This window comes from Triturus cristatus, chromosome 5_1 (genome assembly GCF_964204655.1).
Source record: "Triturus cristatus chromosome 5_1, aTriCri1.1, whole genome shotgun sequence".
In the NCBI taxonomy this organism is placed as follows: domain Eukaryota; kingdom Metazoa; phylum Chordata; class Amphibia; order Caudata; family Salamandridae; genus Triturus; species Triturus cristatus.
Window position 1 is genome coordinate 180,043,425 of NC_140587.1, and position 11,305 is coordinate 180,054,729.

General features: G+C 47.2%; 1 pseudogene; it reads left to right on the forward strand.

Moving 5' to 3' along the window:
- The first annotated feature begins 552 nt into the window (after positions 1-552).
- LOC146830601 (proteasome subunit beta type-11-like) lies at positions 553-10,972 on the forward strand (annotated as a pseudogene).
- The last annotated feature ends 333 nt before the right edge of the window (positions 10,973-11,305 follow it).

Genomic DNA, 11,305 nt, shown 5'->3' on the forward strand with positions numbered 1-11,305 from the left:
CTTAAAATGTAAGCAATTGTGCCCCTCCTTTAGTTCCCTCTAAATGAAGTGATTCTCTTTTTACTAATGTAAGTCACCGACGGGGCATTGTTGCTATCAAGTGTTATTTAATGTTCCATACTGCATCTGAATTTCTATACCTATCTTACTCCTGGGATAAGCACTGACAGTCGTGAAGTGTTAGGTAAGAGGGAGTGGGGAGATGCAGGGATAATGATATCACAGCTATCTAAATAGTGAAGATTCATTCTAACGTAGTGTTTGGCTGCGTGGAATGCTACCTCTAAGCGTGACGCCTGGAACTCACTGAGCGTGACGCCTGGAATTGTATCCCTACGCGTGACCCTGACTTGGAAGCGTCCAAGGTGTTGGTGATGTTCAATCCAAAGCCATTAACTGCCATGTTGATGGATGCGTGGGGCACGGGGGCCTCTAGAAGCCGTGTCGGTGGGTGTGTTCAGTGAGGGGTGGACCCACATTACAAGACCAGGGCAGTGTGAGGCATAAACCACAAGGGCCACGGCGACCTCGTCACACTGGCGCTGGAGCACCATGGCCCTACAGGCAGTGTGTGGGCTCAGGGAACCCCGGGGTCCAGCAGCTATCAGCCCTAGTGATGCATGGCTGCCTACGGCCTGCAGGGGCCTCAATGTGCCCCCAGGCTGCCGCCTTGAGTCCACACACGGCACCACCACGCTGGCCTTCACCTTCCAGGACGGGGTGATTGTGGCTGCAGATACCCGCGCCTCCTGTGGCCCCCTGGTGGCCTGTCCGTTCGCAGAGAAGGTCCATCCCGTACACAGTCACCTGCTAGCCACTACTTCTGGCAGCTCTGCGGACTGCGCCACCTGGGTGCGGGTGCTGGCGCGAGAGTGCCGCCTCTACGAGCTGCGCCACGGGCACCGGCTAACAGTGGCTGGCGCATCCAAGCTCTTGTCGACCATGCTGTACCGTTACCGGGGCATGGACGTGTGCGTGGCCTCCACGCTGTGCGGCTGGGACCGCACTGGCTCCGCGCTCTACTATGTGTACAGTGATGGCAGCCGTCTGAAAGGGCATCTGTTTTCAGTGGGCTCGGGGTCACCCTATGCCTACGGCGTGTTGGATTCCGGCTACCACTACGAGATGTCTATCCCAGAAGCGTACGACCTGGCACAGAGAGCCGTCAGTCACGCCACGCACCGCGATGCCTACTCCGGTGGCAATGTGGACCTCTACCACGTGCAGGAAAGGGGCTGGATGAAAGTTGGCCGTCGGGACGTCTTCCTTTCCTATTACGGACTGGATGCATGAGTGGACGGCAAACAGGTCCCTGGTGAGAAACGCCAACGGGACTCTGCAATGGCCAGAGCAGCAGACAACTGGAGAACCACATTTCTGTTAACTTCACACAAGGCAGTCACAGATTGTAAACACAATCGAAACAGGGGGGGCTATTACAAATATGAACAGTTATTTCCTCAATCACGCCTTTCTCAACCACATCTGGCATCATGCATAACAAGGCTTGCGGAATCTGTAGCAATCCCAGCTCTACATCACCTGTTGCCCACAAAGTGGATGGCACATCCGCAAAACTCATGGGAGGGAAAACAAACACTACTCACTACTTACATTAAGGCCCATCATCAGACATTCGCCTGCCTGAGTGCAGTAATAGTAGGATGCCAAACCCATCACATGCTCACCACAATTAGACATGAGCGCAAACGGAAAACCCACAGTAAAAAGGGACCAATAATCAGAGCAATACGCTCATACCACTGTGCTATGTTAAACTATTGCCCCCTCATACACTGCTTGTCCACCACCTGTGTTCATCGTCCACAGGCACATCATCATCCACTATTATGCCTTTTTCGGTGCTCATTTCCTCATAATCTAACTGCATAGATTCTTCTCCCACTTCCCAAGACCTTGTTTGCACTTCAACCAGTGCCCTCACACTGTTTTGCCCTTGTTGCGTAAACCTTCTATTACCTCCATTGTGATACCAGTGGGCCTTAGAATGCACTGTCGAGGCCACCCAAGACCTTCGTGTGGCAGTGTCGTAGCCGTCCCTCGTTGGCATTAGGCTGGCTGCACTAGACCCTGCCAACTTTCCCCTCGGGGGTCACTGAGCTACATATGACTCTCCTGAGTCTGCCTGCCCGCGATGTTGATGCTCCTGTAATGTAAAGGGGAGGTCCAGCAACCTGGGGTTATTATCACTATGTGCATGCCCCTTCCCATCGGCAGGTATCCATTGCCAGCACCCTTCACTGCCCTGGTCTTCCATCCTTCTCCCCACCCTATTAGCTGCCGCCCTACCAGGCAAAGTTCTACATTCCCAGACCTACCCACCCCTGCTGAATGACTCCCCCCCCACACTGGCCTGAGCCTTGTCCTGCCCTTTTGCACGTATATAATATGAGTGGTGGCCTAACTTCCACTTTGTGTCCATGAGTAGAACCTCCTCTCTGCTCCTCATCATCAATCCAGTTTAACATTGCCGCCACTAATGCAGATGCGGGCCTACCTTCTAGCCCTTAGTGGTACTCTCTTACATCTCTATGTGATCTACCCTTGGCCATATGCTAGCAGCAGAGGCAGCCTCATGTGGCCGCCCCCCATGCCTCTGAAAAACAAGATCACAGCTCCCAGGGGGCCTTCTCTTACCATCCTCCCAGCTCTAGAGATACTGGGTGCCTCCACTTTGGTGCTGCCAGCTCCCCAACCCCTTTATCTGCTTCCCCACTCCTTCCCCCAGATGTACACCCCAAGCCACCCTGCTAACCCTGTCTAGGGTGATCTGTCTCCTTTGGGGCCCTATTTTGCTGTTCAGGAATATCTGTCCCTTTTCCTGCTGCTTGTACTGTCTTCTCCGTCCACATTCAAGAGAGTCTTCGGTTTCTGTCTTTGCTCCAGGCCCACAGGCCCCTCCCACCAGTCCTGTTCCTCCCTCCCTTCTCCTGGTGCCCCCTGTTGGCCCTGTGACTCTGCCTCTACTTCCTGCCACTTCAGCTCTCTTTTGTCAGAGGCCGCTGACTTCGATGTCTCTAATTCCGTCTTCTCTATTGTTATGTGCCCGGGTTAGGCCCATGTAGCGAAGCGGCTCATTTGTTACATTGTCCTATTTTTAACAATAGCATTTCTGCTGTGACCTTTTTCACCTATTTGCGTGCACGACAAAGTTGGATTAGTTTCTCTGAAACTACTTTGTTTACATATCTAGCTTCGCACAACATTATCACAATGCCTCGAAGATCATGTACATGGCCCTTCTTCGCATTATGTACAAATGTCGTTCATCCATGGGGCACCAGGGTTACCTACATATCCATAACATGGCTAATCTATACGCACATCGCAAAGCTGCTTCTTCTTATAAATATAGAGCATCCCAAAAGATTAGCAGAGGATGCACTTCAGCTGACACCAAGGGTCCCTGCATGCTGAGACTTTACCACGCAGTGGTCAGACATCTCTTGAGTGGTGTCCACTTTGTGACCAAGATGGGGTCATACATTTTCTCCCACCAGGTAATTGAGTTGGACCGTCCCTTAGGGGGATTCTTTGCTTTACACCTACACAACACTCTAGGTACACTCAGAGTAGGGTTTGCCGGATAGGAGTGCCCCTGATTACTGCCTTGTTTATATGCCTGCATATATATACTGTTTTAGCACCACTACTATTTACTGTTATGGTGCTTGAAATTACTTTCATCTGGTTGGGTCTACTGATCGCAGCACATGTATTCTATTCAAGAATAACGTTGGCTCAATAAATATATTGAAAATGTCCCACTGTGTATTCTGTATATTTCTATGAGCACAAGTAAGCACGAGGAACTGTGCGAAAGGTACTGATCTGTTTCGACGATCCCTGAGGGGTCAGGGTCATCATGTTCAGTAGTCGTCAGAAATCATTCGCTCCCTCGTAAGGTTAGGGGGGGCTTCTGGTGGCACTATAAGCTATCTGGCCTCTAGGCCAACATAACCTGCGTGGGTGCCTAGAATCAGTCTCGGCACCTCACCCAAAGTTTATGTTGTCCAACAAAGGCGCACGTCCTATGGATCAGTGGGAACTAGACAACACTACTGCTACGGGAATATGAGACGTTATTTCGCATGCCATTACTTCGCATGCTTTTACTACGCGGTTATTACTTAGCAATAACCGTTACTACGCAAGTTTTTAGTTCGCATACCATTACAATGAAAGTGTTAATGTATGCGAACTAACGTGTCATACTACCTTACACCTCTAAAACACTACCAATACACTAAAACACTACACTACACTATTGAAACACCACTACACTACCCTAAACCCTAAATCACTACTCCCTGCACGAACATACACATTCCCCTACTCCTGTCCCTACACTCATTCATTACCCAGCACAACCCCCCGACACTACACTTAACCCTAAAACACTACCCTACACTTCACTGACCCACAACACTACCCTAAACCCTATAACACTAACCCCCGACACTACACTAAACCCTAAAACACTACCCTACACTTCACTAACCCACAACACTACCCTCAACCCTAAAACACTAACCCCCCGACACTACACTAAACACTAAAACACTACCCTAGACTTCACTAACCCACAACACTACCCTAAACCCTAAACCACTAACCCCAAAACAGCCCCACTTACCTTCCTGCTTCCACCGTCTTCCTCCGTCGCAGCAGACCATCGGAGTCGTGATGACAAACAAAAGCGGCACCCGCTCACTACGCATGCGTTGTAGTACGCATGCGATGTAACAGCATGCGTACTAAAGGAGACGCGTTGTTACATCGCATACGTACTAACGCTTGCGTAGTAACAGTACGCGTAGAAAAATCAGCGTACTAATGGATGTTTCCCCTGCTACGGGCCTCACCGATTGCCGCGTGCAGGTGGTGCAGATCAGAGCTTCCGAATCCCCTCTACTTCCACGTACGGAATGATTTCACAGTTACACACGCATACACACATCACACGCTGGTGGGGCTCATTACACCAACATTCACCCTAAATCACTCTATCCATGCCCTGTAAAGGAGAAACACCTGTACATGAACTCTATCCAATCTGCCTGTACTTTGAGGTCAATGGCATCTGCTTAGTTGCTTGTAAATCTAGCTAAGAACATTTCATAAAATACGGGGAACAACCTTTACAACGCAACTTTTACAACGCACTACACTTACAACGCATTTTTTACAACGCAAAATCCATTACAACGCACTACACTTACAACGCATGACACTACAACGCATTTTTAAAAACTACCTTTACAACGCATTCCATTACAACGCCTACCATTACAACGCATAATATTACACTACACTATCCAACATTTACCCTACTGTTGCACCCCCTGGAGTTAGAATAGTAATTTTTACCCCTATACTATCCAACACTTACCCTACTGTTGCACCCCCTGGAGTTAGAATAGTAATTTTTACCCTTCTACTATCCAACACTTACCCTACTGTTGCACCCCCTGGAGTTAGAATAGTAATTTTTACCCCTATACTATCCAACACTTACCCTACTGTTGCACCCCCTGGAGTTAGAATAGTAATTTTTACCCCTATACTATCCAACACTTACCCTACTGTTGCACCCCCTGGAGTTAGAATAGTAATTTTTACCCCTATACTATCCAACACTTACCCTACTGTTGCACCCCCTGGAGTTAGAATAGTAATTTTTACCCCTATACTATCCAACACTTACCCTACTGTTGCACCCCCTGGAGTTAGAATAGTAATTTTTACCCCTATACTATCCAACACTTACCCTACTGTTGCACCCCCTGGAGTTAGAATAGTAATTTTTACCCCTATACTATCCAACACTTACCCTACTGTTGCACCCCCTGGAGTTAGAATAGCAGTTTTTACCCCTATACTATCCAACACTTACCCTACTGTTGCACCCCCTGGAGTTAGAATAGTAATTTGTACCCCTATACTATCCAACACTTAGCCTACTGTTGCACCCCCTGGAGTTAGAATAGTAATTTTTACCCCTATACTATCCAACACTTACCCTACTGTTGCACCCCCTGGAGTTTGAAAATTAATTTTTACCCTTATACTATCTAATACTTACCTTAAATGCAATTTAATATTATGCGTTGTAATGGTATGCGTTGTAAAGGTAGTTTTTAAAAATGCGTTGTAGTGTCATGCGTTGTAAGTGTAGTGCGTTGTAATGGATTTTGCGTTGTAAAAAATGCGTTGTAAGTGCATGCGTTGTAAAAGTGTGCGTTGTAACGACATACATCCTTATTTAGCATAATAGCAGTTTTGATGACAGTGCATGTGAGAAGTTGGCCTGATATAAGCTGTCCACTAGTTATAGTGGGCACCTTGTATCAGTCCAAACAACCCCTTATGATGATAGGTTAAAGACAACCTTTATTGTCCTAACCTAGTGGTAGCTATGGAGAGCAGCCTTCAGGCTAAGTCTTGAAGGAATGTAAAGCAGCTTGTTTTACCAGTCTATAATCTCTTGAATGATCAAATGAAAGGACAACCACACCAGGTATATATTTAAAATATATGTATTTAAGATAAAACACACTCCTCTAGTCTCTTTATGAGGCTAGAGTTCGATGTACTTAAGTTACAAGTCAGTATTCTACAGTAAAAGCACCAATACACGTTTGGGCCCTAGGGGCGTACCAAACCATATACCAATAAAGTGGTATAAGAACCACGACTGAACTAGACACAAAGTCTAGAGCCTGTAGAAGTGCTTAGACCATAAAGAACCACCCAAGTTAGTGACACAGGGGACCCATGGGGGACGCGTGCAGTGTGAGAACACAGTCGCGAATCGCCGTTAACTTCTATGGGGAAAGTCGCGGTTGGAAATTAAGAGTTTAAGGACACTTAGAGGATGACTACAAGTGAACCCTTTTGGACTTTGAGGTGTCTAGGGCCAACACCCATGGGAGTACTGGAGTACTGGAGTTACCTCACCCAGGGAAGCCGGGTGCATAGGTGTCAAATGGTGTCGGGTCGCTGCATCGTTTTCAATGGAAGCTGCTCAAGAAGTGCTGCTGCCGTGAAGAGGAGAAGTGTCCAAAGCAATCCAAGCCTGGATCAAGGATGGAAGGAACCTGAAAGCAGAGGGGACAGAGTCTGGGTCACTTACCAGTGACCAGGGGCACGATAGTCCAATGCCCACAGATGTTGGGTGCTTCAGGTGAGTTGACAGGTGTCTTGACTCTTCAGCCACGAGGTCCAGGAGGCATCAACGATGACCAGGAGCTGGATTCGAGCTGTCCCACAAAGTCTGTCGAGTGTTGCAGTGTCGGCAACCAGATTGGACACAACAAGCCTTGGCAACGGCAAGTCACTTGGAAATAGAGAAAGGACGTCGGTGCAGACCAGTAAGGTCTGGGGAACTCACCCAGCAAGGGTAAGTCGGGGCACATCTGGAGCAACCAGGAAAGCCCAATCAGAAGAGGAGTTGCCTTCGTGGGGACGCACTAGCCAACAGGCTAGCGATCGCAAAGGAGCCTCAAGCGGTCGTACTTGAAACTGGCCCACGGGTCACTCGGTTAGTGAAGGCCAGAGATCTTAAGTGCAGGAGGTGCTCAAGGCTGGGGCTACTCAGAGCCCAAAGCACAACTTCGAGGAAGACCAGGAAGATGATGGATCAGCAAAAGATCACGGTGTCCAGGGGTCAGGGTTCCACATCACCCACGATAGCCACGGGCCTCAGCTTTGCTGTGGATTCAGAGTAGCCTCGGGGAAGTCTGGAAATCCACCTCTGGTGATGCAAATACTTCATCATCCGGTGGGAGCTTCATAGTTGCAGACCTGGCAGTTGCTTCTTTGGTGCCTGCCAAGCAGGGGAGTCACTCCTTGACCCCAAGGGAGATTTCTTCAGTCTTCTAATTGAAATAGAACGTCGAAGGTCCAGGATATATGTTGCAGAGTTTCGTCTAGGGTAATCTAAAGTCTCAAGGACTGGGTTCCCATACTTATACTAAGGTTGGGGGTTGGACATACTCTAGGGACCCACCTATGGGAGGGTTTGGAAAGAGGGGTGGTTACACCCATTTCTTTCGTCCAGTTTCGCACCAGAGCAGGGGCAGGTAGCCCCTGCAACCGGTTTGAACTGGACTATGCACAGGAACACCAAGTGTGCTCCCAGTGCACGATTTCAAAGCACCAGAGAGTGCTCCCTCCCAGCCCCTAATACACATCTGCCTGTCTGGGGAGGTGGTTACACCTCCCTGGGACAGGAAACCTATTGTCCAGGCCTCCCCTGCTGGAGTTTCGGTCAGCAGCAGGAGACCAGACCCGTGTCTGTGGCAGTGGCATCTATTTTGTGATGCCAGGGCTTTAGAAAGTTTTTACCGGGTAGACCAGTGTGAACATCTCTCCCTCTAGAAGGGTAGAATGCTACTCCGGCGCCAGAACTGGTGGGGGGTAGTATTCCAAAGTGTTTGACACCAAACACGACATGTTTCCGTGCAGCCAGTCCTAAGTTAGCATTTAACGCGAGGTTATAATGCACTTAATTGTATATGGTCAGGCTGCACCACAAACAGCATCAGAGGAGGTACTCCGAACGCTGCAGAGGGGCTCTGCTCATGCAGGGGCACCCTCTCACATAAAAACCAAGCACTCTGCTTTCAGGATTGTTAAGGCCTGCCATAGGAGTGACTTATAGGTTTTATATGTGTGTGCAATGGTAGTGATATAGGTAGCCTATACCACAGTAAGGGGTGCAGGCACCACCTTACCCAGGCTGCAGTAGCAGACCTGTGGTGTCATTTTGGAGTGCTTCCCAGGGGTGGTATAATGCATGCTTCAGCCCCTGGTAGGCCTCTGAGGTACCTATGCCCTAGGTACATAGTCTACCATATACTAGGGGCTTATATGGCACTCCAGAATCCAATTAGAAATTTACCTATTGTACATGGAAACCATTTTAGAGAGGAAGCAGCTAGGCTGGGGTCCTGATTAGCTGGGCCACAGCCAGACTAAGTTAAAAAAAACAGTGAAACACCAGCAAAAAGTGGGGGTACCCATGTGAAGCAGATCCTACTCTCCTACAGCAAAGACCATATGTCCTTCATTGACCAACTTATTCCACCGCTTCATTGTGCTTCAATGGCTCAGAGTCATCATAGCTCTCTCCCTCCATTACAAAACGTTTTTGGTTGGCTTGACTACCTGGCTTTTCTAACATTTCCAACCAACAAAATGCCCAAAGTGATATTTTCGATAGAAGATACTGCTAACCGAACTGTAGTGATGTATAGCGATTGTATTTTGTGCAGAAAAAATAATAAGGGAGACGTATCTGGCATTTAAAATGTGTAATGCTTTTTGTAGCCGCACAGACCACCAAGGTCAGCGCTAGCACCAGTGTACCAGGTGCAGGACATTGATAGGGGGAGTCCCAGCAATGGTTGGGACGGGCGGTGGTAAGCCATATTGCTTGCTTATTGACAATTATTAGTATACTCACTGTATTTGTTAAGCGAGGAGGATATGTATCCCACCCATCATCATTTATCACTCCCTGCCCATGGCATTTCACCACCCATTACCTAACTGCAGCATGATTCAATTCGGCACTGCAGAGTTGGCTGTGCAATGTGCATCGTTTCAGTTAATGCGGCACTTAGAATGTTTTCAATGCATTGCAAACTGAAAACAAGGTGTGTTTCCCTTCCCTCCCAGTGCCCACTCAGGCACCTCATAGTTCTACAATCCTTTTTTGTTTCCTAAGTTCTGTCCCAGCCTACTAAAACAATTGAAATATCCATTCTTGGCATGTGCCACATTTATCTGGCCAAGTAATTAATATATTTCATGGCTTCCATAACAGATTTATGCCTATTCAAAATGTTCCCTTTCGACATTCGTCAACTACAGTGACTGACTAAGCCAAAGCTTAGGCACATGATGATGATCAGTGACACCTCACTATTCTACAGCAAAGACTCAAACTATCCAGCCTAAGCCCTCTGATTTACCATGCAGTAGAGTAAGTTAAGATTCCTTTCCTTACTGCCAAGTACATTTATTTTTTAGAAATAATTTGTGGTGGCGGGCAAAGGCAGGGAGTAAACTGGGACTAAGTGCCTGATTTTGAGTTTTGCAGATGGGATAATCTGTGATGAATGTGCCAAATAAGATCAATATATCCACTTCATTTCCCTGTACTCCAGCGCAACGTTTTCCCAACATCTATGTACAGCAGACAAGATAGCTACATTTTATACGTGACATGTGTGAGTTATTATTATATAAACAGCAATAATTATTGTTTATCTCCCTCTTTGGAGTCAGCATAGAATTGAAATGCATTTGGAGAAGAGCAGGGCCATTGGATTTAAAGTAAGATTATTGTCCATTACAGCTTCCCTAGCTGCAGGCTACAGAGAGTAGCAAAGTACCCAATGTGCTAGCTAGCATGCCTGTATTAATTTAACACAACAAGAATACTTGTACTCCATGCATAATGAGAGGTCTTTTTTTCCGCACAAAGTGTCTGTTTAGTTTTTAGGAAATCCTTTAAAAGAAAATAAATCACTCTTCTTTTTAAATCTGGTGTTATTCTGCCTTAATTCCTTTCAGCCTGTCAGTGCTTTTATGTGAGGCATGTGTGGGTAAAAAATGTCCCTGTGACTCTCCTGATCACATCAAATTCCAATAGCCCTAGAGGACCAGCAATGTACTGCTACTGTGCCGCTATATAATTTTAAAGTGTTTGCATGGAGCATTGCATAAAATTTGTCTTTTTTCTTTTATTTTCTTTTTTGATATAGCGTCTCCTGCTGGTCCACCACCACAACCGACATGGCAGGATATTGCAGTCCAGTTACCGTGGCAGAAGTTGGAGGCCATCTGGGCTGAATACCAATGTATGCTGACTCTGGAGGAGGAGAAGGCTGAGGCAGTGGCATCTGACAATGGAGTACAATTTTCTCCAAGGAAATTATGAATTATTTGAGGAGAATGGGGATTACGCATGAAAGGATGGCAATGTGCAAATGGTTTATTGGAAAGAATCAATTGTCTTGTAATGGAAAATATTCAGTTATCTCTTGGGAATGGGTTGTCATGGAAACAGGAATTGAAAAGTATGATATGGACACATAGAATCACTTCCCATTCTGCAGTGGGTGTGTCTCCGTTTGTGTCCTTAAAGGGAAGAGAGTCAGGGAAAAAGTTGTGTCCAGTGTGGCTGAGCAATAAAGAAAAGGTTTGGGTTGATTCGGGACAAATGAGGAAGAAAGTGGAAGAAGGGGAGAAGAAAATGGAACAGACGTACAAT